The following is a 25,925-nucleotide window of genomic DNA, read 5'->3' on the forward strand; positions in this document are numbered from 1 at the left end:
AATGCTCATTCCCCTTACTGTTTCTTTGGTTATTTTCTTTCTTCTGAGGAGAATGCTCTCATTTATTCATTCAGCTATTAATATCCTTCATAAATATAACTGAATACCCCCTATGTGCCAGGCATCAAAGGCTTTGGGATGGGGAAGGTGAAATAAATGGAATCGTTATCCTCAAGGAGATCACATCTTAGTGAGTAAAAAGGCAAATAAACAGTTTTAGAAAGGTGATCAATGACCCAAAAGAAAGCTCAATGTGTCAATGTACAGATCTTCGAGAGCTCCTTCCCCCAGACCATGCAAATCTGACCATCCAAGCTCAAGTCCCACCTTTACCGTATAGCTTTTACACAACCTCAGTTCACATTTGTTTCGTTGTCCCCTAAATTCTCAAACAATTAGAATCTACCAAATTTAGTCCTTTATTATATATGTCATTTTATATTACCAATTTTTAAAATATACCTCTTACTTAGCTTACCAGATTTCTAAGTTCCACATGGGCAAGGACAAAGTCTTACGGGCTTTTGTATTTCATTCTGAGGCCACGAGCATTCTATATCTGAGTTGATTATTCATAAATATTTGTTTGATTTATGCATTATGTAATATATTTGGAACAACGTATTTCACTTAGCTAATTTTGACTAAGATAAATTTCTTTGGAAGTTGTGGGAAGGAAAAATGAAATAAGAAAAAGATTTTGGTAAACATTTATTCAGTCCTCCCTCTAAATATTCCTAGTTGTTTTAATGAGTTGATACCTATATATTAGGTTGGCATTAACGCCATTTGGTCAATAATCTGTATTCTGAGTCATAAAGCAGTCAATTTACTTTCTAAGGTCATAAAAGTATTTATTGTCATAACCCAATAATATGTATTTAGTCCCTACTTGAGCTATGGGATTAAAATGCCATGGAACACTGAGGTTCTCAGTACCCAATACTATGGACTTTTGGGGTTGTCATAAATATCTGTATCAGTGATGTCTCACAGAAATATAATGGAAGCCACATATAAAATTTTCTACTATCTACATTAAAAAAGTATTTTAACCCAATATAGCCAAAAATGTATCATTTCAACATATAAACAATATTTTTTAAATTATATTTTATTTTCTTTTTACTAGGTCCTAGAAATCCACTCTGTATTTTATACTTATAGCACTCTCAATATGGAGGCTAAATTGTTGTCAGAAATACTTGATTGGTATTAGGTTTCATAAAACTTACAATTTAAAAAATAGATTCCCAGAACCAAGTTATTCCAAAAAATACGTAATTTTTTCAATGATTCAAAAATACTTAACTTTTTAAATTTAGACATGTTAATAAAAATTAAATAAAATTAGAAGCAAATTAAAAACTCAGTTCCTCAGTAGTACTAGACCCATTATAAAAAACTACTTTATGGAACAGCACAGACCTAGATCAATTTCTATCCACATTTCTTCTTCAGCAATAATATTTAAGCCATATATTTCTTTATTTTATTTCAGTTTGTCCTTTTTTGTTGAATGGAGTCCTCCTCTAAGAGATGATAATGGGAGACAGTCTTAGTAGCTAATGCAATGAATGAAAGGGCCATTCCTGGGTGGGAACTCTCTTCAGTTGGACCCCTGTAGAATGCTCCTTAATGTTTTTTTGTTTGTTTTTTTTGTTTGTTTTTTATTTTTTTATTTTTACAAGAGATAAATAGACTGACACCAAGCATTGTAAATGGATGAACACAACAAAAGCAACAATGATTGCAATTACCAAACACAAAACACACTCATACTATGTCATAATATTGACATTCAGTCCAGTAATCCTCCACTGTAACAGCTCCTTTACTTTGCAGTGAAAATTGATTTGTATATTTTTTGCCTCTGAGTCCTTGTGGGATTTTTTTTTTTTTATTCAGACAGAAAGTCACTCCTTAATGTTTTAATGGCTTCAAATATGTAGACCTTGAGTCATCATGACAGACAAGAAGAAAAGAGGGAGTGAAAGAGTGATAAAGGCTTTCCAGTCTTACAGGTGCTTCACTCCCACTTAAGGCCATGGGAGTACATGTTAATGAGAGTATCTGCTATCTTCTGAAGGCTTCTAAAGCAGATCATTTCATTAATATTAAATTCAAATATAAGCTTGATTACAAGGCTATAGGCTTGAAAACCTAATAGGTACACTGAACGTTTAACTTACATTTGCATCCTATCTTGATGGCTTTTTTAATCTAGTCAACTTAGAAGGCTACTGATTCATTTTAACAATGCTGCCCTTACCAAAATATATGTTGATATATTCTTCCAAATATTGGTGTTGGTATGTATTCTAACTCCAAAACAATAGGTCTGATTTAACTTAGAAGTCATTCTGAGCAAGATCTACTAAGTAATAACACTATACTAAGAACAACTAAACAAACAATAACAGGGTGATTATGAATAAGAATAAGCTGTGGAATAAGTGTGAGGAACTTAACTGCAAGGTTTCTGCTCTGACCACATGAATGACACTAGTTAATCTAGTTAAATTCTAAGTTGCCTGAAGCAAATAAAAGAAAAAATAAATGTATCACAATATTTGAAAAGAATTACTTCTTAATGATTTGTTCCTTTGCTCTTAGAGATAGCTTTCATTTTCTTAGAAATGTGAATAAGTGCTTATTAGTTATACATAGCTGCATTTTGGTTTTTATAGAAGGACCATAGTAGGGGGAAGAATTTTTAGTAAATAATCAACTTTGGTGTACAGTAGACCCACTTGAGGAATTTGTTAGAATGTAGATTTCAGGGTCTTTTTCCAAAGATTTTAATTCTTCTCTAGGTTTTGGAAGAGAAAGACTCTTTTGCTCTCTTCACTCTCTTGTGCCCAGGATAGCATATCAGGACTGTGGATTTCCCCACTTTGGGGAGGGGTTCTCACCTAATAAAGGCAGTTCAGCAAGAGGTTCTGCCCAGATATGAGGCACAGAATCACTCAGTTCGAGGGCTCTCTCCCTTTTCCCATTAATAAAACTGAAAACTTTACCATACCCAAGTAAACAGGTATTAAGAAAAATAATAACACAAGTCATTTGGGCTGCTTTCTGTCTAGTGTTGGGTTAAGAAGCAAGGTTGTTTCTGCAAAACTTGAATGAGGCCTGCCCAGCTCACTAGGGTACAAGCCACGTCAAAATTTGGTACTGAGAGCCAAGCCAGGTGTCAAAGATGGCCATTATTTTACTGTGTCCTCAGTTCCCCTGGAGTAGATGTCTGGATGAGATTCAAGATGTTAGTCACCTTTGACACATTAATACTGATTCTTTGCAACAAGCATTTTGTTTCCTCACAAAAATCTCCTTGTTCCTGTCACCAAAGAAAAGAAAATAAACTACTAGCCTGCCTCATGGTTTCTGCATTTATTTGACTTGGATGAAAGGACTGCACACTTTTCATTAACCAACTTAAAAGAAAAAGGAACTCAACCATAACTACCGCTTGTTTTATTTAGATTAGAAATTAAAAAGGTGGAGAAGGGAACCAAATGCTAGGGAGACCCAAGTGTGTGGCAAAACTGGTGTGTCTGGAGACTGCTACAACAGTACAAGTGAAAAATTAGGAATGCAGTGTCGCGTTTCTTAATTTAGTGTAGAGGAACTGATTTTCCAAACATACTGACGATCAGTAGCAGTGGGCAACAGGGTAACAATACATTTTGCATTTATACAGTCATTACTAAGTGACTTCTCTCCTCCAATTAGTCTTTGTAAAATCTCTAAGAAGTATTCTTTTCCAGAATTTAACATAAGTAGAAGTTATTTTCCCAAAGTTGCACATATGACTGACAGAGTTGAGACATGAAACCATATTTTTAGGCTTCACAAAAGCACATGATTTAATGTCCTGATTGAGTTATTCAGAAATGGATGGGGCAAAGTGAGACTTAGTTACTAATATCTGTGACTAATACGTTCAGTTGGTTTGGGTCTTTCCAACCCCCTTCTTACTAACCTCCTTCAGTTAATTAGTCACTAAGTTTAGTCATTTTAACCTTTTCATAATTCTTGACTCCATTCCTTCCTCTTTATTAGCAGTGTCCAAATTCATCCTAAAATGGACATTTACCAAACATCTCCTAATATTCTCATCACAATATTGTTTCTTTGTACATGGATTTCCCTCTGCCTGAAATGACTTCTTTCCTTCCTTGTCCACTTGTAAACTTCAGAAAATTCCTTCCTTCTTTCTTTATCCATAAAGTTCATACTCCTCCCTCAATATTCTTTCAGTAGGATCTTCTCAGGAAGGATAGACTTTCACCAAAAACATTTGGGTAGTATCAATTTCCCAAAAGGTTTTCAACTTATAACCAAAATATGGAAGCTAATGTTTATAGCTAGGAATCTGCAAAACTCTCATGAAAATGTGACACAAATTATAAACCATGGAGCACCTAAGGCTGTGCTTTTTTATCATTACAACTAAATATACCCTGGAGCTTAAGGATGTTTGTCTTCACATTGTTGCATGGCCATTTTTATTAATAGGTTGTTGAACTTTATCCTTGTGATTCGAACCTGTCCAAAATGACATGACATACACTTGTGATCAAAAGGTGATCAGTAAATCATGCAAAAGATTATAATTTTCTCAAAAGCCAGAGGGAAAATAGACTTCTTCAAGGAAGGAGTTCTTTACTTTAGGTTATGAAAAGTAAACAAATAAACATTCCCACCATACCAAGGATTCCCATGTTTAAATCAACAGTGACTGTAATGAACCTATTTCTGCTGCTGTTGGCCCTGCCACATGGTGATACTCTCAAGCTGTTACTGTTTTACAACTGCTAAACCAGAAAGGCACATGCAACCGAAAGCTTTCCTAGATCTCTGCAAAGGATGACAATAGCATATCAATGACTCTCTTACTAAACCTCAGTAAATAAACACCTTCCTTTTCATAGTTCCCAGTAACTCTAATATTTTTAAATTAATTAATTAATTTACTTATTTATTTATTTTATTTTTGGCTGCGTTGCATCTTCGTTGCTGCGCATGGGCTTTCTCTAGTTGTGGCGAGCGGGGGCTACTCTTTGTTGCGGTGGACGGGCTTCTCATTGCGGTAGCTTCCCTTTGTTGCGGAGCACGGGCGCTAGGCACGCGGGCTCAGTAGTTGTAGCTCACAGGCTCTAGAGCGCAGGCTCAGTAGTTGTGGTGCAGGGGCTTAGTTGTTCCACTGCATGTGGGATCTTCCGGGACCAGGGCTCTAACCCGTGTCCCCTGTATTGGCAGGCAGATTCTTAACCACTGCACCACCAGGGAAGCCCCCCAGTAACTCTAAACATGCACCTTCCTAAGCCAAGAAGTTACAAGAATGTCAGCATTTGTACAAAAGAAAACAGAACTTTGTAACCACTAAGTGTGACTAATGGTGGGAAACGTAGTCACTAAAAGAAAGAGTTCACTGTGCTATTTAAGATAAAAGATTAAAATCTCACACCAAGAATAACAGTAGTCTAACTACTTCATTCATTCCCCAGGGTTTGGAAGCTATATAATCAAAATGAGATGCAAACATATATACAATAAATGGTAGTACTGACAGATTAAAATTTTCTTTCTCTAACCGAGAGACATAATGCCGACACTCATAAATTACAGCTAAGGAAAGAAACCCAAGCACTGGCTCACTATCATACCTCTATCTAGGCGTCAGAAATGCTTGCGACACATATTATGTTATAGGGCGCTAAATTCCAACACATTATTAAAAATAGACATCCTTAAAGAAATCACTTTGCCCTCATATATATTAATTCTTGACTAATAACAATAAACATTTTCTGTACCTCTTACTTGATTTGGGCTAGTCTCTTTTTAGCATTTCCTATCCTTCCCCCCACCCCTTCTAGCTCCCTTCCCTTTTCACTGAAACCCAGAAACAAAGCAGAAAAAGAGACTGCTACACTCTGTAGTTTGCAGGTCTCGTCTTTCAGAAAGACAAAATCATTCATCAGGTTGAAGTGTCTATTTTTGGCTTAGGTCACTCCTTATCTTGGGACTTTTCATGAAATTTTGTCTTATTGTACTCAATAAGACAGACTGTTTTCTGTTATTTTATTTCATATGTCAGAGACTAATCGATATTAAGGAGATTAAGATGGTAAAAACATAGAGTATTATCATTTACTCTTTAATAGTCATTTCCTCTTTTGCTTCATCCTCACGCAATGTCTAGTCTTGACTCTTTGTAATGCAAAATAGCTATTTCTTCTCTTTATTGTACATAATATATATCTTAAATACCCCCATATCTACACTTCTAGAAAATGCAGGTATGATGAGACCCAAAGAGAGGCAGGGTACACAAATAATAACAACAATAGCAATAACATTTATGGAGTGCTTGTTATGTGCCAGGAATGCTTCTAAGCACTGTATATCTCTTAGCTCATTTAAACTTGATGACCACATAAAGCTCTCTTTTTTGTTCTTATTTTCCAGAAGAAACTAAAGCCAATAGAGATTAAGTACCTTGACCAAGAACCACATAGGTGGTAGAGTAAGGATAAGAACCTGAGTAATCAACCCAGAACCTGTGTACTGTGAGCTGTTATAATATGTGGTTTCCAAAAAAAAGGAGAGAATTTCAAGTGCAGGTGATGAAAGTTCCACTCCATAGGGAGGAAATGTAAACGTGCCACATCCTCAAAGAAAATGGAACAAACATTTCTATGAATACTAGAAAAGGAATATTATTTGTGTTGTAAATCTCACTGAAAGTTAAATGGGCTTTTTAAAAGGGGGGGGGTGAGGGGGAGAAGCCTGAATAGCAGGTGTTAACTGGGATTCAGTGGTATCACAGCCATTTAAGGTTTGTCTAACTAACATATGACCAAATGCCCTGGACTTCTGTTGTTTGTCTGGGGTTTTGTTTCATTGCCTTCTTACTTTTCTAGCAAATGAAAGCTGTGATACATACCTATAATAACAAAAGGTCTGTGTGAAAGAAAAAGTTCTCCTTGTCTCTTTGAATATCTCTTACAAAGACTTGGTCAGGAAAGACAATATTTTCAGTGATGTTAGAAATGGAGAGTGAGGTTATAAAATTGTACATAATCTCCACCTTTACAAGCAGAGGCTGAGTCAGTACTTCGTGAAAACTTAAAGAATCAGGGAATGTGGAGTTGAGAACATAATGAAAGAACCAGAACAATGATAGTGAGAGTTAAAAAGGCTTGAAACAATACTATAAATAAACTATTGTTTATACTAGTTCCTAACCAAGTTCTAGCAAAAGCTTTAAAAATTAATTAAAATATTCCAATAGAATAAGATGCAGTTTCCATGGGGTTTTACTTTTACCTAATTGTAAGCAGCATGCTTATCCAAATTCCACAACAGCCTGAAAACATATCAGATTTATGAAGCTTCCTTCTCATGTTGGTAACAAAGCAGGTATCAAATTAGTTTATTAAAAAAGCACATTGATCTATAGGTCGCTTGCTTAAGTATGCAAATATTCAAATCAAGACAATATCTCCATAGTTTTCCTTGTTAGTCATAGTGTTTTGACTCTAAAGCTAAAGAAAATATAGTTTTACACAAATATTGTACTCTAGTTAGAAAATATGTTTCTCACAGAGATATGGATTAGCAATTCTGAAGTATTTTATGTGTATTTATGGATTGAGGAAATAAGTAAATATATTGTAGGAGAAAGGAGATACATTATTTTCTCAATGAGCACATCTAACACTTAGATCTTGGTTTCTAAACACCATTTTTCAGCAAAGGAAATCTGGGCTCCTTGAATGGCTGATCCAAGGGATGGATCAGAAAAAAGTATAAGATGAACTTGGAGAATCTTGTGGTAGCAGAAAATAAGAAGTGTTCTAAAAATGATGATAATATGAAGAAAGGACACAGGAGCCAACTTGAAGATTGGCCAAATGGCCAAATCTGGACAATTTGAGCAACAAAATAAATACAAGTTGTAATGGATTAAAACTCATAGATTGAAACAAATACCCATTAGTCCATATTAATTGAATAAGGTGTAGAAGAAATGATAAAATAGAAAATCACCATTTGGAAAATACCACAGTGACAATTGTTTCAATAAGGAATCGTCAATGAATGCTAAAATTTGTGGTTGAAAGTAGGATGAAAAACTGGTCATTTACATAGTCTCAAGGCATCTCCCCACAAGATGCTTACTAATTACAAAAAAGGAAACTAGCAACTTAACAACAGAAAAACCCGGCAGACCTCAATTGAGAAATCAAAGTTAACATCATTAGTAATTAGACATCTTGACATCACATGCTTCCTGATATGAAGAGCATAGCATCATTCTATGGTACTTTTGTCAAAAATGCATAATCTGAATTTAATCATGAGAAAACATCAGAAAACCCAAGTTGAGGGACTCCAAAATAACTGGTCACTACTCTTCAAAAGTGTCAGGATCATGTAGGGTAAAGAAAGATTGAGGAACTGTCCCAGACTGGAGGAGACTAATAGACATGACAACTAAATATATGTGTGATTCCTGTTGTATTCTGGTCCAGAAAAAGGACATTGGTGGTGCAATAACAGTGGTACATCTATAGGTTAGTTAATAGTATTATGTCAAAGTTAATTTCCTGGTTCTGATATTTGTAAGATGCTAATATCTAGAAAAAGGATATATGGGCATTCGTTGTACTACTTTTGCAAAATTTTTATATGTCTGAAATTATGTCAAAGTAAAAAGTTAAAAAATAAAATATAAATTTTAAAATGTCCTATGATATTGAATGGTAACCTCTTCATTAGTAATTCTCAGTAATAATAGCTAACATTTGCACCATGAACTGCTTTCAGCTACGTTATTTCATTTGACCATTATCCCCTGTTTTACAAAATATTTGTAGTGACTTGCCACTGCTAGTGAACATCAGAACTGACTCTCAAATCCAGAGTGTTTTGAACCAAGAACCAATGTAATATTTGCCACATCAGCTGCTTATCTGGTTTTACATTTCTATGAAACCTTTCTTGGTGTGGGAAGAGAAAGGAGGAGTTAATCATACTACCTATACAACAGATTGTTCAAGTATTTTGGGACAAAGTGGAATATTTAGTGCGTGGACTCATTCAAATTGAACAGAAACAATGATCAATCCAGTACATCCCCAAAAATGTGTAACTGAAGAAGATAGGGGGCCAGATAAACACCATGAACAATAATAATGAGAAGCAATATGGGAAGAAAAGAGGAAACTGATATGACAAAGCTCTAGGGTAATAAAGAGATAAGGCAAAGAAAGAAACAAATCAAAGGGAATCAAAATGGAAGAAAGAGTAAAGAAAGAAAGAAGTGGTTAGAGAAAGGATAGAAGCAAAACACTGAACTTCAAAGAGGAAAGGGCCTGCCACTCTGAAGTAGAATGGAAGTGACCCGGGTGTTGATGTGGTGGTGGCCAACTCATAGCTGTCACCTGCTCTATACAGTTTCAAATCCATTAGAATTCATAACATGAAGCAGCTGAAACTGCTGCTAAGAGAACTTAAAGTTAAGTCTAAGAGAACTTAAGGTTAATTATTCTGAGACAGCATCACAGGCATCCAGAGGCACTGAAGCAGTCATCATAGGACAAAGTCTGGGGTCTCCTGGTTGACGATGTACTCTAGCCAGCATCTTCCTTGAACCAAGAAGAAGCAAGTGTAGATTCATGGCAAAAGTCTAGATGAAAAACACTGGCTCCAAGACCCCAATAAGTACCTAATTCACTCTGAACCCCTCTCTGGACCTCTGCCCAGCATCACTGCTCTCTTCAGTCTGGTTTTCACACAGCCACGTGGGTGTGAACATACTCCGGGAGTCCTGGTGATTTCTAGATAACACTTGAGCTGAAATAGAGCCTAGCTGACTGAACACAGACAAGTGAAAAAGTCACAGAACAGTAAGTGGCAATTAGCAGAAGAGACTGGTTTCCATTACCTACTTTCGTAGTCATAATTTCTGAGTCTGATATGTAAAGTCACACACAAAAATTAGCAGAAGAAATGAAAGAGAACAAAACCACTATTTTCTTACAGGCTCACTTTAAATGGAAGAAATGTACTGTACTAACCATCAATGAACGAAAAAATAAACAATTACAATCCAGAAATGGTCATTAATTATGAAAAAGTTATCAATTTAAAATTAGTCTAAGAAAGCATTATTTTTGGATGATAAATTACAAGACATTTAATATCATGCCAGATTTAGTCATAACTTTGAAGAGAATAAAGAAGATAATAAGATAATTGATCAACCCAGAATACCAAATTTTGTGCTAACCCTTATAAATACCACTTATTTACATACTATTTATTATACCAAGTGACAAAAAGTCACCCGTGCTTGAATATCAGAAAAGTGTTAAACTAAACAGATCTATTAATAAAAGGGATATTGGAGTCTGCAGAAAGAAGCACTTGTGTTGGACTAAAAACAGAAAGATTAGAAAATCTGAGACTCAATATCATATCAGATGGTCTCTATGGGGAAAAAGTTCAGTAATAAATTATATAATAATGAAGGCTTTTATGATATCATGCCATTCAAGTTCTTTTCTGAACATTTTTTTCAAATAAGCTATCAAATACTAGTTAATAACCACTTATTACCACAAGAAAACTGCTACCCTCATAAACCTCCAGAGGTAAATACATCAATGCATTCGTCTAATAAGAGCTGAGCTGCCAGGTTAATAACTTTCCAAAAGCTGCCAAACAGACATTCTATGGCTAAATTGTTTACTACAGTTCTTAGCTGTCAAAAAAATAAAGGTGCTTCTCTGCATCTGATTAAAATCAATAACAGCACCAAATTCGGCATCTCAGAAAGCAGGCAGGTAGACGGGTTCCTGTGTGAACTTACTCTACAGAGAATTCTCTGGGAACTTAACAATGGAGTAACAGGAAATTGCAAGGTAAAGGAACTACCAACTCAAGAAAATATCAGCTAATACCTTTGTTTCAAATCAAAGCTCAGATTTAAGATAAAAACTTAACCTGGTCCTTTGGAAATAACAAGTTACCAGAGGCCTTTGCTGCCGGCCCCCAAGTCTGTAAACACAGTCCTAATTATTCTGGTTATAATTTATGGCTCAACATTGGTATCAGGAATCAATCTCAAATCTCTTAAGCAGTCACAGGATCTGTTCCCTGACAGTATTCACCAACAGCAGCACCAGCTGTAACTCAGCACATCCCACGGTCCTAGGAAATATCACCAGCAATTTCAGCACTTTCCACCTTAACATAACACATGTATTTATTAATTCTCTCCCCTCTCCCTCCCTCTCTCTCTCTCTCTCTCTCTCTTTCTCTCCACCTCCCCTCCACCTCCACCCCCTCCAGGCTCATGGTAATATGACCTTTACATATTATTCTTTCTGAATTATTTTAGCATTTCACATTAATAATAAAGCTCATAAATGATATCATACACAAGTTGCTTGGCATTTTCATAAAACAGTTCAATATAATTTTATTTTCCTTAATGGCTCTTTCTAAGACATTAAGAAAATGTTTATTACCTCAAACAAACAGAAAACAGCAATAAAAAATAGGCCACTATTATTATTGTTATGCATTTGCTCAGTGTGATTTGCTGAACAAATAAGGACTAACCCTCATAAAGCTACTAGTATCCTATTCTCGCTTGAAAATAAAAATATTAGAAGCCGAGTCCCAATGTGACACCATTGAGCTGCCTGCAAACGTCTGAAGGAAGACTAAGCATTTAGTATTTTCTCTTTTGTGATATCGAAGTAACCCCACTTTTCTGAGATAGCATCATACACTTTTCAGAACTGCCTGCAAAGGTGCCCGGAGCCACGTGATCTGGCATCCCACAGCTCAGTGGCACAAAGGTCTCACCTTGTTCCCGAGGAGGAGTCCCTCTCAACCAGCTGAGCTATGTGCCGCATGGCACATGCTCTATTCGTCCTCCCGTGTTTCCGAAAGGACTCCCTCAGAGCCTTCAAGCTTCAGTCCCAGGCTCATGTCAGGGGAGCTAAGGATACTCCCCGGAATGTTCCACAAATTAAACAGTAGAGGATGGGACCGCAAACAGAGAGAGAAAAAAAGCACTGCACAGAAAGAACTCTCCCTGTTTCTCAGCGTTACACAGCAGTTACCATTAGCCAAAGCCTCTTTTTCCCCCTCCTCCATTCTCTCACTCACTTTCAACGATTATTTGGCCTGTCAAGGCAGTGCTTAAGGAGATTAACCTGTTTGGTTTTTTTAAATTTTTGTTTTTGTTTTCTGCATGAAATCTCTTAGCTGGTAATATACCATCAGGCTTACTTGTTTCTTTGTTTTTCAGGAATATGAAAACATAAAATAAGAGAACAGTGTACAATTATAGTGTGGTTTGAAGACTGAACTGAATGAAAATCTACAGTGTATTGAGAATATTCATATTAAATGGATTCAATATCATTAACATTATTACAAGGAATTAGACTAAAAATGTAACCCAAAACAGAATGTATTACCAGTTACACCTTGATTTTAATATGGTAATTTTTCAACTGCCTTTAGGGTTACTCTGGACTCAGTAAGAATGCTTTTTAAAACGTTACAGATTCACTTGCTCTTTTCTCAGCCATAATTCCTCACCTAATCGATAGAACACAGAAAATCATGAGTGACTCTTTTCACAGTTTTGCCAGATGGTACTTAACTAGTACCCTTCTAATTGCAGAGCAGAGGAGGTAATTCATTATATGCAGTGGATGCCATAGGCTAGCATTTGTGTTTAATTGTCTCAGGGAACTCACAGGTGAGAAAGACCTCTGAAAAATGGGACAGTGGGGTAGAAAAACTAGTCACCAAAAATCAAGTCTGGTTTGCCTTTTCCTGACTTGGTATTCTGGAGCAAATCACCTAGATCATTTGGACTCATTTCCCATATTAAAAGATTGAGATAAGATGGTTATAGCTATTTTCTAAGTGGGCTTTTGTCCCAATGTCCAATAAATTCATTCTAAGAGGAATGTAGTGTGTAATTTATAATTTGTTAATTGCAGAGGCCCAGAATAGATAATTAAATGAAAGACTACCCAAAAGAAAATTTTTTTTTTAATTCTGTAATTTCAATCCTATCTTGAAATCTAAATTTTTACCAAATTTATAGGAAAAGTTACACATTTCAATTTCACCTCCCTTTCCCCCTTCTCCTGCAGAGGTATTAAGGCCCAAACTCACCAAAGAAGGGAGAAGCAGGGGTTCCCTTTCGCTCCCGGAAAATATCAAGTTGGCTTTGATTTGCTAGACAACAGTTTTACCCATACAACACCTTTTATCCTCACAGTATCTGAGAGCTGAATATAAGCAGTAGTTTAAAAATATACACATTAATAAACCAAGGACTTGACAAACACAAGAAGGAAGATGGAAGAGAGAGAAGCATTTTAAGAAAATGATCCTGTGATTTAAATGATTCCAAATCAAAGTTTACGTCAAATTTGAAAACGTTACCAGGCTTCTTGAGAAGGCCCTGGATGAGTCACTCTTGCTGAATGGGCTCTACCCTTAATCTGACCCAGAATATACAAGGCCAACCCAAGTGCAGAAGGAGGCCAGAGGAGAAACAGGAAGTATTCATGTCACTCACCATCATGTATAAAGCTGTTAGGCAAGTGATATTTCTTATCATAGAGAATTAAATCTGTGTATCGAATGCCTTCATCATGGCATTATTTGAACACAAGAAATGTCTCGTTCCATTGAATGGCAACTTCTGTAAGTGATTTCATTAAAAATACGGCTGTTATTCGGAAACTAGTAATTTCATACTCAAAGGGACTATTCCTAGTATGCCTTCAAGTTATATTTGCACCCTGTACTAACAGAGCTGAGATTTCTCTGCTTTTCTTACTGCATAGTCAATATATAGTGCAGAGAGCTGGAGGCTGTCCTCCCCCATGCACCATAAACACCAGTTGTCATCTAAGAATAGACAGTGTTTGCATTTGTGTTACTGAAACAGCAGAAGGTATATCATGACTTCATTACCATTTCCCAGATGACTTTATAAAATATGAAGTTAAAACTCAATCTTTTAACTTTATTTGCTGGTTTGCAATGGGCATGTTTTTGGCATTTGGGGAAAGAAAATTCTTTGTAGTGAGGGACTGTCACACACATTGCAAGACGCAGGGCATTCTTGACCGCTGGGCACTGACTGCCAGTAGCTTCACCCGGTCATTGTTATGACCAAAATACCCTCATGCATTTTCAAAAGCCTCTTAGTGAATGGCATAACCCACGACCCCAGACCCACAGCTGATGAAAACTAGCCCATTGGCACAAGGAAAGGTCAGGCTAAACTTTATCATGTAATCTACAGACTTCCAGATCCTTACCCCTCTATAAAGTCAAACATCCAAATTTCAGAGCCCTGTCAATTACACACATAGCCACACTCTTATCAAAATTGTTCAAAGGGAACACTGCTATTTAGCCACAGAGACTTTTTCAAAGCTGGAACAATCTTAGAAAGTATTAACTCGAGCACCTTTATTTTATAGATAAGGAGACTAAAGTCCAGAAAAACCAAATGATTTGCCTGAGTTCACAGATGCTAATTAATACCAGAAGCAGGATCAGAGCCCACCTCCTCCTAGTTCCCTTCCCTTCCACTCTCCCCAAACCATAGATTACAAAGTAAAGAAGGATCTTTTGAAATATCTCTCCAGCCATTGTTTAAATATAAAATTTTACCTGTGGTGAGCCAGAAGGTTGAATTTCTTACGCCTGAAACTCTTTTTTTTCTGACAATTCTGTCCTGAATAATATTTTCACACACCACTAAGAACTTACTTTTAGAAAAGTTAGTATGTACCTATTGAAAAGCTGTTTTTTAAAAATCCAAGGTAATACTCTTTTTTAAAAATAAAAATGGAAAAGTCCTCAAGTCTTTTCTAGTGAATCTGGATGCTGTATTTTCAAACAGAATTGTTTTGTCTTAAATACACCCTCCGACCAAAAACCAAATGCAACAGTAAAACACAATAATGAACAAAGGCTAGTCAATGCAATATTGCCTGCTTTCTCTTTAAAGTAATGGCATACAGTCAATAAATATCTTAAATACATTCATTGTGTTCATTAATGGGAAAAAACAACCCAGTATAAAAATTTATGACTTCCGTTTTTCCCAAAATGTTTTTTTGTTGTTTACCATCAGTATTAGTGTTGCATTAACTATCAGTAGACTGCCAATCTCTTGTCTGTATGTGCTTTTCAAAATAAATATCTCAATTAGTAAAATACTGAATGCAGTTTTTTGAGTTCTTAATTTAATTCCCAATTTTACAGCTGTTCAGGCATCTGGACTATTATCATTAAAATGTTTCAAATTGAACACAGCTTAGATATTCAGGGCTCTGGGCTACTCGCAAAGAATGTTAAACTTTTATCTTGTAGTTCTAGAAGAAAGTATAGGATCTAACTACTCAATGTCCTTCTACATATAAAGTAATCGACTTCTGTGGGATTCACCCACCTGCGCCACGAGCAGGCAGCATAGAAAAAATAGGAGAAAAGACTACACAAAACTAAAGTCACACAACACAAAACAGCATTTTGTGGAGAATTAACATCTTTAGTCAATATAAGACAACATATACTTTTAACCACTCAAGTCATTTAGATATACCCTTACCTAATTTTATCATGATTTCCAAATGCCATTTTTGAATAGGTAATGGTCCTTAATTACCTGGAGGCCTTGTTAAAAAACTCAAATGGCTGGGCCCAGGTGGGTCTCAGTAATTTGCATTTCTAACAAGTTCCCAGGTGAAATTGATGCTTCTGGTCTTGGGACCACACTCTGAACTGCTACTTTAAAGGATTTTAAAAATACTTTATTTTTACAGTTATCAATAATAAGAAGCACATTTTTCATTTTTACCTACTGTGTGAGGTGCATACACGCACACACACAAAAAAAGGAAGTTAAAACATGAAACAATTCTTACTTTTACTATATATAATGAACACTGATTTTTTTCTATTCCATTCCATCCTGTTCTATCCCTTTTCATTTAAAAGGAAACACTGGTCATGAACCACTGACTTGATTTTATGACCACTGATAGAGCAAGACCTATAGTTTGAAAAATACTGCTCAGGAATCCCATGTTCATCATTTAATAATAACTGTTGACATGTATTGACATTTACCAGATGCTAGATAGCCTTCAAGTCTCTTTGCATGCTCACTTCATAAACTAAAAACCCATAACAATACTATGGAGTAGGTATTATTAAATGCCCATTTTCACAGAGAGGAAATCTGTGGTTCAAGGAGGTTAATACAACTTGCCCCAGGTCACAGGGCTTGTGTGTATCAGAGCCAGGTTGGAACATAGGTCTAATTCCAGATTATAATGATAAAGTATGGTATAATATCTCACAGTAAGATATTTTACTTTTGAATCCCAGATCTACCACTTAGTGGCTGTGTGACTTTGGTAAGTTACTGACTCCCCAAGTTTCCGTTTTCCCATCTATAAAAGAGAGATGATAATAGGTCCTACTGATGTGGGAGCTCGAGGATTAAAGGAGATAACCCAGGACAGGAGTTTGGCATAACTAGCACATAGTAAGCCTTCAATAATTGTTACCTATTGTTAGACACAGAAACTGACTCATTTGTCACATCATACACTGCCTCGCTTCCCTTGGCTTCTACTTTCCAGTACTATCTCTGAATTTGCCTTTTCTCCTGATTCCTTGGCTTCTGACACTTATTATCCTGTGACCTTGCTTCTCCCCTTCTCCCATCCATCCTCCTCCAGCAGCTCCATCTGTTGTGTGGGAGTTCTCAGGGCTCCTCACCCAGATAATTCCTTGTAACCTCCACCTGTTTCTAGGCACCAAAATTCAAGCCTCCCCCACAGAACCTCCCAACTTGAGCCTAACCCCGTAGACACAGAAAAGTTATTCCATGATGAAAGTGTGAGTTGTTACCAAAGTATGAAATCTCTAATCAGCAAATGACAAATGTGAGAGGGCTAGTCCTTCTGTATACCCATAGATGCCTTTGTATAAAATTGTTGGTGCCACCCTTGACCATTTCACAGTAACAATTAAACCATAACGGGATACAAAAACCAAAACGGAATTCTGAAGTTGGTACTCATGTGGCTAAATCATGTACTCATGATTTTTGTGAGTACTCATGTAGTTTTATGTAGTTTTATGCAATTAGGTGCAACAAGATAACATCAGGCTCCTTTGACTCCCCTAGCTCATCTTTTCTTGCTAGAAGTTTCTTCATATAAGAAATTTTAAAACCAGATATTCACAACACAGTAAAACAATCAAAGATGACACCTCAAGGAGGCTGGAGAACTTTTCTCTCTAGGTATCTTTACAGATAGGAGTGAGATGCACTCCAACAGTTCCTGTGATAAATGCTCCTTTCTTGAGAAAGACTAGCTTTGAAATTACTTTCCCTATTGCCCATTTCATTTCTGTGCGCCCAGTAAGCACTGCCACCACTAACTCCACTTTTCTCCCCTTCTCGGTTGCTACCCCCAGAGAAATAATCCTTTCCTTCTATGTTTTAGCTTTTTCTTTTCTTACTTTTTAATTGAGGTATAGTCAATTTATGATGTTATATTAGTTTCAGGTTTACAACATAGTGAACTCAATATTTTTATAGATTATACTCCACTTAAAGTTATTATAAAATATTGGCTATATTCACCATGCTGTACATTGCATCCTCATATCTTATTTTATACCTAGTAGTTTGTACCTCTTAATCCTCTTCCCCTATCTGGCCCCACTCCTGCTCCCCCAATGGTAACCACTAGTTTGTTCTCTGTGAGTCTGTTTCTGTTTTGTTATATTCTTTCATTTGTTTTATTTGTTTAGATTCCACATATAAGTGAAAACATACAGTATTTGTCTTTCTCTGTCTGACTTACTTCAGTAAGCAAAATACCCTCCAGGTCCATCTATGTTGTTGCAAATGGCAAAATCTCATTCTTTATGAATGGTTATATAATATTCCATTGTGTATATACTCCACATCTTCTTTATCCATTCATCTGTGATGGACACCTAGGTTGCTTCTATATCTTGACTATTGTAAATAATGCTGCTATGAACATTGTGGTACATATATCTTTTCGTATTAATGTTTTTATTTTCTTCAAATACATACCCAGGTATATAAAGAGCTCATACAACTCAATATAAAAAATGGTAAAATGATTAAATGGGCACAAGACCTAAATAGACATTTTTCCAAAGAAGACATTCTGATGGCCAACAGGCACATGAAAAGATGCTGAACATCACTAATCATCAGGGAAATGCAAATCAAAACCATAATGAGATATCACCTCACATCGGTCACAATGGCTAGCATCAAAAAAATAACAAATAATAAATGTTGGTGAGGATATGGAGAAAAGGGAACCCTACTACACTGTTGGTGGGAATGTAAAAGTTGGTAAAGCCACTATGGAAAACAGTATGGAGGTTCCTGGAAAAAAAAATATATATATATATATGTATATATTTATTTACTTATTTATTTATTTATTTCAGCTTTTTGAGTTGGGTCTCTAGTCCTCAGCTCTAGGACCACCTGCCCCCTTCTCTCTCTGCCACCTCCAACTGTTGCTCACAGTGTTCCTGGGGCACACTTAATGGTGGATATAAACTTGGTTTACTGTAATACAGTGCACTGTTCATGAAAATACAAGGGCTGCATCTTTATAGTCATCTTTTTACTATAATTTGATGCACCCAATATTAAAAGTACTGACATATAGAAAGTACTGACATATAAAACTTCTCATAAGGCGTTTTGCCTAAAAAAAAGAAGCCCACCCCTTACCTGGGGTTTCCTGGGATCATTTCACAAATAAATTACTTGCCCTTGGGGTAAACATCTGGGAATTAAACAATAAGGATACATCATTGTAGTTTCATGGACCATATCTTTGCTGTTTACCTCTCACTAGAAGTAAAGTCTGGTCAAGCCAATCACTATAGATTGATTCAGTTACCAGCCTATAGTAGAGGGAGCTTCTTTTCTCATGAGAGAACCCTGATGGTGGCAATCCATCCCAGGGGCCTCAACTTATTGGCACCAGAATGTCATCTAAAAGACCTGCAGGAGAACTTCAAGGCCAGTTCCTGGAGGCCATATTGGGGCCAGGGTCTATACTCTATGTCAGACTCATTGAAACACAGATTATCATTCTAAAATTACTATTGAAGAGAAGAGCACTGAGAGGAGGTGATATATTAGAAATAGCAGGGTATTTGGATTCAGATAGATTTGTTTTTCTCAACTCCATACGCCTTACTAACTATAATGTCTTGAGTAAGTTTTACGTCTTTGAGCCTAAACTTCCTCATACAGTGGGAATAATATATCTGAATTAGATATAATATAGTTTACTTCTAGAATTATTAATTATTTCTAACTATTTCTAGAATTATAAGTAGTGTATGTTAAAAAATCTCATGGAGTGCTTGGTATGGGCTGGCCAAAAAGTTCGTTTGTGTTTTTCCATAAGACATTACGGAAAAACCTGAACGAACTTTTTGGCCAACCCAATACTCAGTAGGTACTTAATTCATTAGAGTGCTTATTATTATGAAAGTCTATGTGACTTAAAGAAAGAGAAAAACTCAAGACAAAATGAGTTATTTCCCCTCAGGAAATTTGAAAAATTACTATCTTTTCTGAGGACTCAATTTGATGGGCAGAATACAGCCCTAATTACAGATCCTAATTATGACTTTAGTCTCAATTTACTGATAGCTTTCATTTGTACGAAAAAGAAAGTTTTCTCTACTGCTTCTCAGAGATATTCCTGAGGGCACTCTTCTGTACGTTTATGATATGCATATTGAAAAGAACTCACATGTTTGGTCTTAAGTACCTACTTTCAAAATTACCTGGATATGATTTTCTTTCTAAGGTTTTCAAGAAATGTAAATTTGAGGCAAGCCCATTTTATCTATCAGGGAGTATAAAATCAGTACCTAGAATGTTTCAAGGAACCACAAAAAATAATCTGGAAAAATTATTGGCTCTGAAATACTAAAGCTACAAAATAGAATTTTATAAATATTGAACTACATGTCTTAAAAAAGTAAAAAAAAAAAAAAAAAGTGGAGGTAATTCAGTCTATTTCCATAATGGATTTGAGTTAACTTTTAACTTAGTTAAAAGGTAGGGGTATGTTAAGTGCATTAAAGTAAGGCTAAAAGGATGCAAACCATGTCATTAGAAAACCTCAACAAGGGTACAACTGTGCATCAAATTTAGTTCTGAGTTTCTTGGGTGACAAGCCAAAATGAGAAACATGGTGATTTTTAGCCTCTTTTCTTCTAAGAAAAGAAACAACACTAGTTAACCAGAAGAGACACACTTTTAAAGTGGTTAAAGGCAAAGATGAATTTATAGAGATCTTTATATAAGGAATATTGAAATACATAACAAAAAGTGCCAAGATGTTTTCCATGGAGTCCATCTCTTTTCTATTGACTCCCAGTAAAAAATAAAAAGTATTATATTAAAGCATAGTGAATGAAGACAATGTAACAAAAAGGAGTTATAATATGATTAGGATAGGTAAATTTCCAGTCATATAATTTGATAAAAATAGAGAACATGGAAGATTTAGAAAGCTGAGTAGACTATTACTCTTAAATATCAATGGTTGCTCTTCCAGTCTTCTCAGAGATACTATATAAAGAGGAACTTGAGCAACTTGAACTATATATGGTCCCTGGATAGTGCCTGAAACACAAGTATTATGCATCCTTTATTGACAAATTATCCACATGATAAACGGCAGTTATGCAAGTGACAAAAGTATCACCGCCCTGAAAATGAAATAAGCCCATTTGTATTTTGGCTCAAAGGGAGTGTAACCCTCACCTCCCTTCTACAGGTTAGGCAGCAGCAATAACTGCAGACAAAAACAAAGTTTTTCCAGGAAGCAACTTTGAGCGTAAACGCTCAAATGAGATGAAAACAAAACCAATATAATTAAAAAAATCAATAAAACGAAAGTAGGTGCCCTTCCGAATTTCCTCCTCTCCTTCCACCTCCACGTTCCCCTTTAGTTAAATCTGATTCCCTCAAGCACTAGCACTCAAGATAATTATTAAATAAGCAAAATTAGTATTTCTATTTTGTTTTATTAATTAAGATTATTGCCCATTCCACAGGCAACAGAATCCATTATTAGTCCTCACAGCTAAATCCAGGACCTCCCACTGGGATCTGGCAGATTACAGATTTTACAGTATAATATAAAAAACAATTGTGGAAAATGTATAGCTATTCTAACTGTTTCTACTCTCTTTAAACTCAAGTGTATTTTGTAATTTCAAAAAGGAAAAATGGTTCCACACTAGATTTTGTTTTGTTTTGCTTTTACTTTAGAATAGCAAAAGCACAAAATTTCGTCTATTCTAGGAATTAAATAGGCTTGTGTGGGCTGGTCTGGAAAGTGAATTATGTTTGGTAGCACTGTCACTTTTGGAAAGTGAACCCTGAGTCCAAATAGACATTTTTGAAATGAACTTTGGGGAAATAACTACCTGCATAAATTGGAGTCCACCACTGCTTTTTTCATTCATGACTTTGCTTGCTCATTCACTTAGGAAACATTAACAGATGCAGACTATGTTTCAGACACTGTGCTAGGCACTAGATGCAGGTGGTTCCCTCACCACCAATACACTCATTAAGGAACTCACTGTAGTGGGTTGGGGGGTTGCATAAAAATTATTAAAATAATTATTCACAGTATGTTTAAAACATCATGGAAGCAGATAAGATGAAATGATTAATTCTCCCTGCACAGAACTGGGTAAGTCCTCCAAAGGAAGTTCCACTTGAAGTGGACCACCAATAATCAAGAGGGGCTTTCCAGGCAGAGGGCATTCCAGGAGAATGAAACCCAGGAGCAAGAAATCAGAAGTATGAAGAGTGAGAGGCCTTTGTGTAGGAAGACAAAACTAAAAAGGAAGGGCTTTGAAGAGCTTTTAGTTGCTATACTAAAGCGTTTAAAGTTACTTTTATGGATCTTTGGGATCTATCAAAGGTTTTAGAACAAGGGACTTATACAATTAGATCTGCACTTTATAAAGATTAATTGTGGCAATGCCACAGTAGAATGGAGATGCTGCTTAAAAGCACACATGTACATAGTAACCTCTGAAAACTGAACACTCTTTGAGTCTTTATCACAATAATCCCTCCACTTCCAAATGTGCTTTTACTTAGCTGCTGAAACCATCATAATCTTGTAAAGTTTGAGTTCATATAGCAAAGACAGATGGGTTACCATTGCAAGACTCAATATGAAGTTCCAACTCTTCACATGAAGAGCATTAACTTCATGACTAAGTTGCCTATTTACGACTTTAATTTTAAATACCTTTCTCCATCTGGGAGAAATATTAATCCTTTAACCACAAGTTTAAGTGTAAACAGGCATCTTTTTATTTTAAATCTCTTCTGCTTTTTTCCTCAGTAAAGTGTGATCAATATAGAATGGATACCTCAGGTTCTCATTATCATCAAGCTTCTCCACACTCATGTATGACCAATTGGGTGGCTGTTCCTCCTTACTGGGCTCCAAGCTGGGGCTCTATCCACCTCCCCCATCTTATTTTTCCAAGGCATTCGGCTTTACCAAAAATTGAAACAAGGCAGAAAGAAGGAATCAGCATTACATAAGCTCAACTCATGGGAAAAGAACCCTTCAACATTGGCCAGAAAAATCACAGGAGAATAAGCACAGGTAACAAAGGCAGTCCTACAGCACTGCAAACGCTAAGAACAGTAACCAAATGCATGGCCTGGACTTTGCAGTGGCACCACCTACTTTCAGCCTTGAGAAACCAACCTGGACACTGACAGAGCCAGAGAGGAAACACACTTCAATGGGCCAGTAGGTCACAGCAAAACTATTCAGGGCACTGTTGGTAAACAACAACTCGGCTTTGACCAAGACAGCAAAATAAACAGGCTCAAACTACTCAGTGCCACCTGCTGCACATTCCTTGCCCTTCCTGCCCCACCACACCCCTGTTTCCCTTAACCCACACCCTCACCCTAGAGAGCCCAAGATCACACAGTAAATAAAACCATGAGGATGAAAATTCTCAGAGCTTTGGCCATTGTTATCCTGAGCAAAACCTGAAAGGATTTCACTGAAAATTTCAGTCCAGAACACTTCCTTCCCACTTTTACACTTAAATCTATATTCTTGTCTGGAAGGGTGCATTGCTATTTGTTCTGCAGGGATTATTTTTCTTGAGAACACCATTCTTCCCCACTTACTCAAGTCTTTATGTTCAAAATGGTTCAGATTCACTGTATATACAGCCCAGAAGAACATAACTGAGAAACCATCCTCCTCTCAAAACCAAGCCCCTGAGATTAAGTAATAAAACCAAATACCACAGTTATTTGCCAAGGACAGACTGAGTTTCAACAGCCTTTCACATGTAGAAAGGATTACAGATTCTCCTTCCTTTTATCACTCTAGTTGTGTATTCCTTACATACATCTCAAACTAAATTCCAGATCTGAAAAAGTTCACAGGTTTTTCCCTTGTTCCCACTTAAAGGTCTTCCACCAAGAACATACCTCCTCTGAATGGAAGGAGGATTTTATTTATTTTAAGGTTTTGTCAATATCTCAGTCCTCCAAGATGTCTAAGGTGAATTCTCTGACAACTCAGTAATGGCTCTAAAGAGAACAGATTTCTCCACTTGCTACCTGAAGGTCAGGCACTCAGGGAAGACAAAAAGGGGAATTGTATCATTGGGCTGTCTTGGGGGTTGAACTATCCCCAGAGAAGAGGAAGTATTAAGAAATTTAAAAGGGAGAATGAGATTATAATAAGTCTAATGTGGGCTTTATATTTGTTTTCTGGCTTTTTCTAATATATTAATTCTGTGTGTTTTATGTTTTATGATGTCCAGCTTAATACCAACATCCATTCTTGCCCTTAAGGGTTGGTTTTGAGTTCTAATTAGAATCAGGGGACAGCTTGCTTGTATTTAATCTGTCTGTCCATCTTCTCAGTAATTGAGTAAAGCTCTTACCTCTACTGTAAATATCGCTGGGTTTCAATTGATTGTGTCCTACTTAGCAGACGCAGTGACACATATTATTGTTTTGCTTATGGATAAGCAGACGCTTTACAACTTTTATATTTCAAATACCCAGCATGATTTTTTTTTCCTTCATTTTAGAAAGAGGTGAAATAATAATGTCTTGCTAGGTTTAAAGAAAAAAAAAGAGTAATATAAACTGTGAGGGAAGCAGAAATAGCTTGGAAATGATATTTTAAATGAATTAATATATGCATAGACTACAAGGGAGTCTGGGCTCCCTATTACTAGCTGGTATTGAAAACCTAACATCTCTAAGGAATCCAGAGTAATATTCTCCCCCTTTCTACTTGGGGACTTGTACAATAAACATTTTTTAAATGAGAAGTATTTTTAAAATCAGAACATATTACATATTTATCCTCAAAAGAGGTTGGATACCTCCTCGAAAAGTTACTCTTTAAAAAATCTAAACAAAATCTTTTGGGTGGCTTAAAATTCACCAAAGATTCGCTAACGCTCTGTTTACAATGAAAGTGTTATTATTAAAACATACCTCTGTATGCCTGTTATCTAGGAAACTCTTATAATATTGATATAAGACACCAGCAGAAACAAGCAGTGGGGAAAGGGAGGATAGATACTAATGGAAGTGAACTGCACAGAGTTTTCAATTCTCTCTATTTTTAAGCTTAGAAGCGCGAACCACCAGCTTGCGTTGTTTTTATCCATTTAAAAATAATAAAAGAGCATTGTTTCCCATCATCTACACACGCGCGTACGCGCACACACACACACACACACACACACACACACACACACACTGCACCAGCACGGGATTCCTGCGATCCCTCCTCGCCCCCTGCAGCCCCCGCCCCTGTCGCAGGCAGCTGTGCCCGCAGCCCCCACGCGCAGGCGAGGCCGCGTCCCAGCCTCCCGCGGTGGCGCCGGAGCACACCTCCCCCCCCCCCCCCCACCCCACGCGGCGTCACCTACCCTCCTCGGAGCGCACGACAGACGGAGGACGGCGACTGCTCCGAAGAAAAAGGCCCCCAGGACAAGCCAGGGGGAAAAAGGAAAAGAAAAAAGGGGGAGAGCAGTCTCCTTACTTCCCACAATAAGGGGAAGTGTTGCGCCCATGCACTTGGTAGCTCCGCGGCTGTAGTTTTGGAAGAAATACGCGGCGGCAGAAGGAGCTGCGGCTGGGGTGGAAATTGTGGGTGTTTCCCCCCAGCCGCCTGCGCCGCGATCCTCCCCGGTCCCCGCTGCAGGCTTGACAGCTCCCCTGGCCTTCGAGACCCTCCGAAACCCCGCCGGTTTCCACCCGGAGCTGGACTGAGTTGCCACATGCACTTGAGAAATCCTAGCAGTTGCGCAAAGAAGAGTCCCAGAAGTTAGAGTGACTGTGTGTGAATGTGTAAATGTACAGTACAAGAGGCTGGAACAACTGAGCCGGGCCAACCCTCAGACGCAGCCCTGGGTTTCAGATTTCATTTGGCAACTGGCAGCTTCAGAAGATTCGAGCCGCACTACTGGGGAGGCCGGGAGGAGCCCTGTCCTCGCCCAGCGCCTCACTGCTCGTTATCTTAGAGCCTGAGTGACTGCCGGGCGCCCGGCTCCCCAAGGGCCAGGCAGAGCCCTGCCTCGGTCCCCCCGCAGCTGGCATCACTCGTTTTATTTCATGTACATCATAGACACACACTGATCACAGATCTGGGGCTGTGGGTGCGGAAAAGAATGGAGAAACCACGTCTCCCACCCCCTAGAAACTCTGCATTTCTTTAACCAAC

At 37.2% G+C, this 25,925-nt stretch overlaps 1 protein-coding gene across 1 annotated transcript in view; it reads right to left on the reverse strand.

Moving 5' to 3' along the window:
- Nucleotides 1-25,518, reverse strand: part of ARHGAP24 (Rho GTPase activating protein 24) — a 522,903-nt gene extending 497,385 nt beyond the window's left edge. Inside the window, exon 1 of the mRNA XM_036853846.1 lies at nt 25,132-25,518. The gene's annotated coding sequence lies outside the window, so the exon portion shown is untranslated. The remainder of the gene's footprint in view (nt 1-25,131) is intronic.
- Nucleotides 25,519-25,925: the final 407 nt, after the last annotated feature.

Source organism: Balaenoptera musculus, chromosome 5, assembly GCF_009873245.2.
Source record: "Balaenoptera musculus isolate JJ_BM4_2016_0621 chromosome 5, mBalMus1.pri.v3, whole genome shotgun sequence".
NCBI lineage: Eukaryota > Metazoa > Chordata > Mammalia > Artiodactyla > Balaenopteridae > Balaenoptera > Balaenoptera musculus.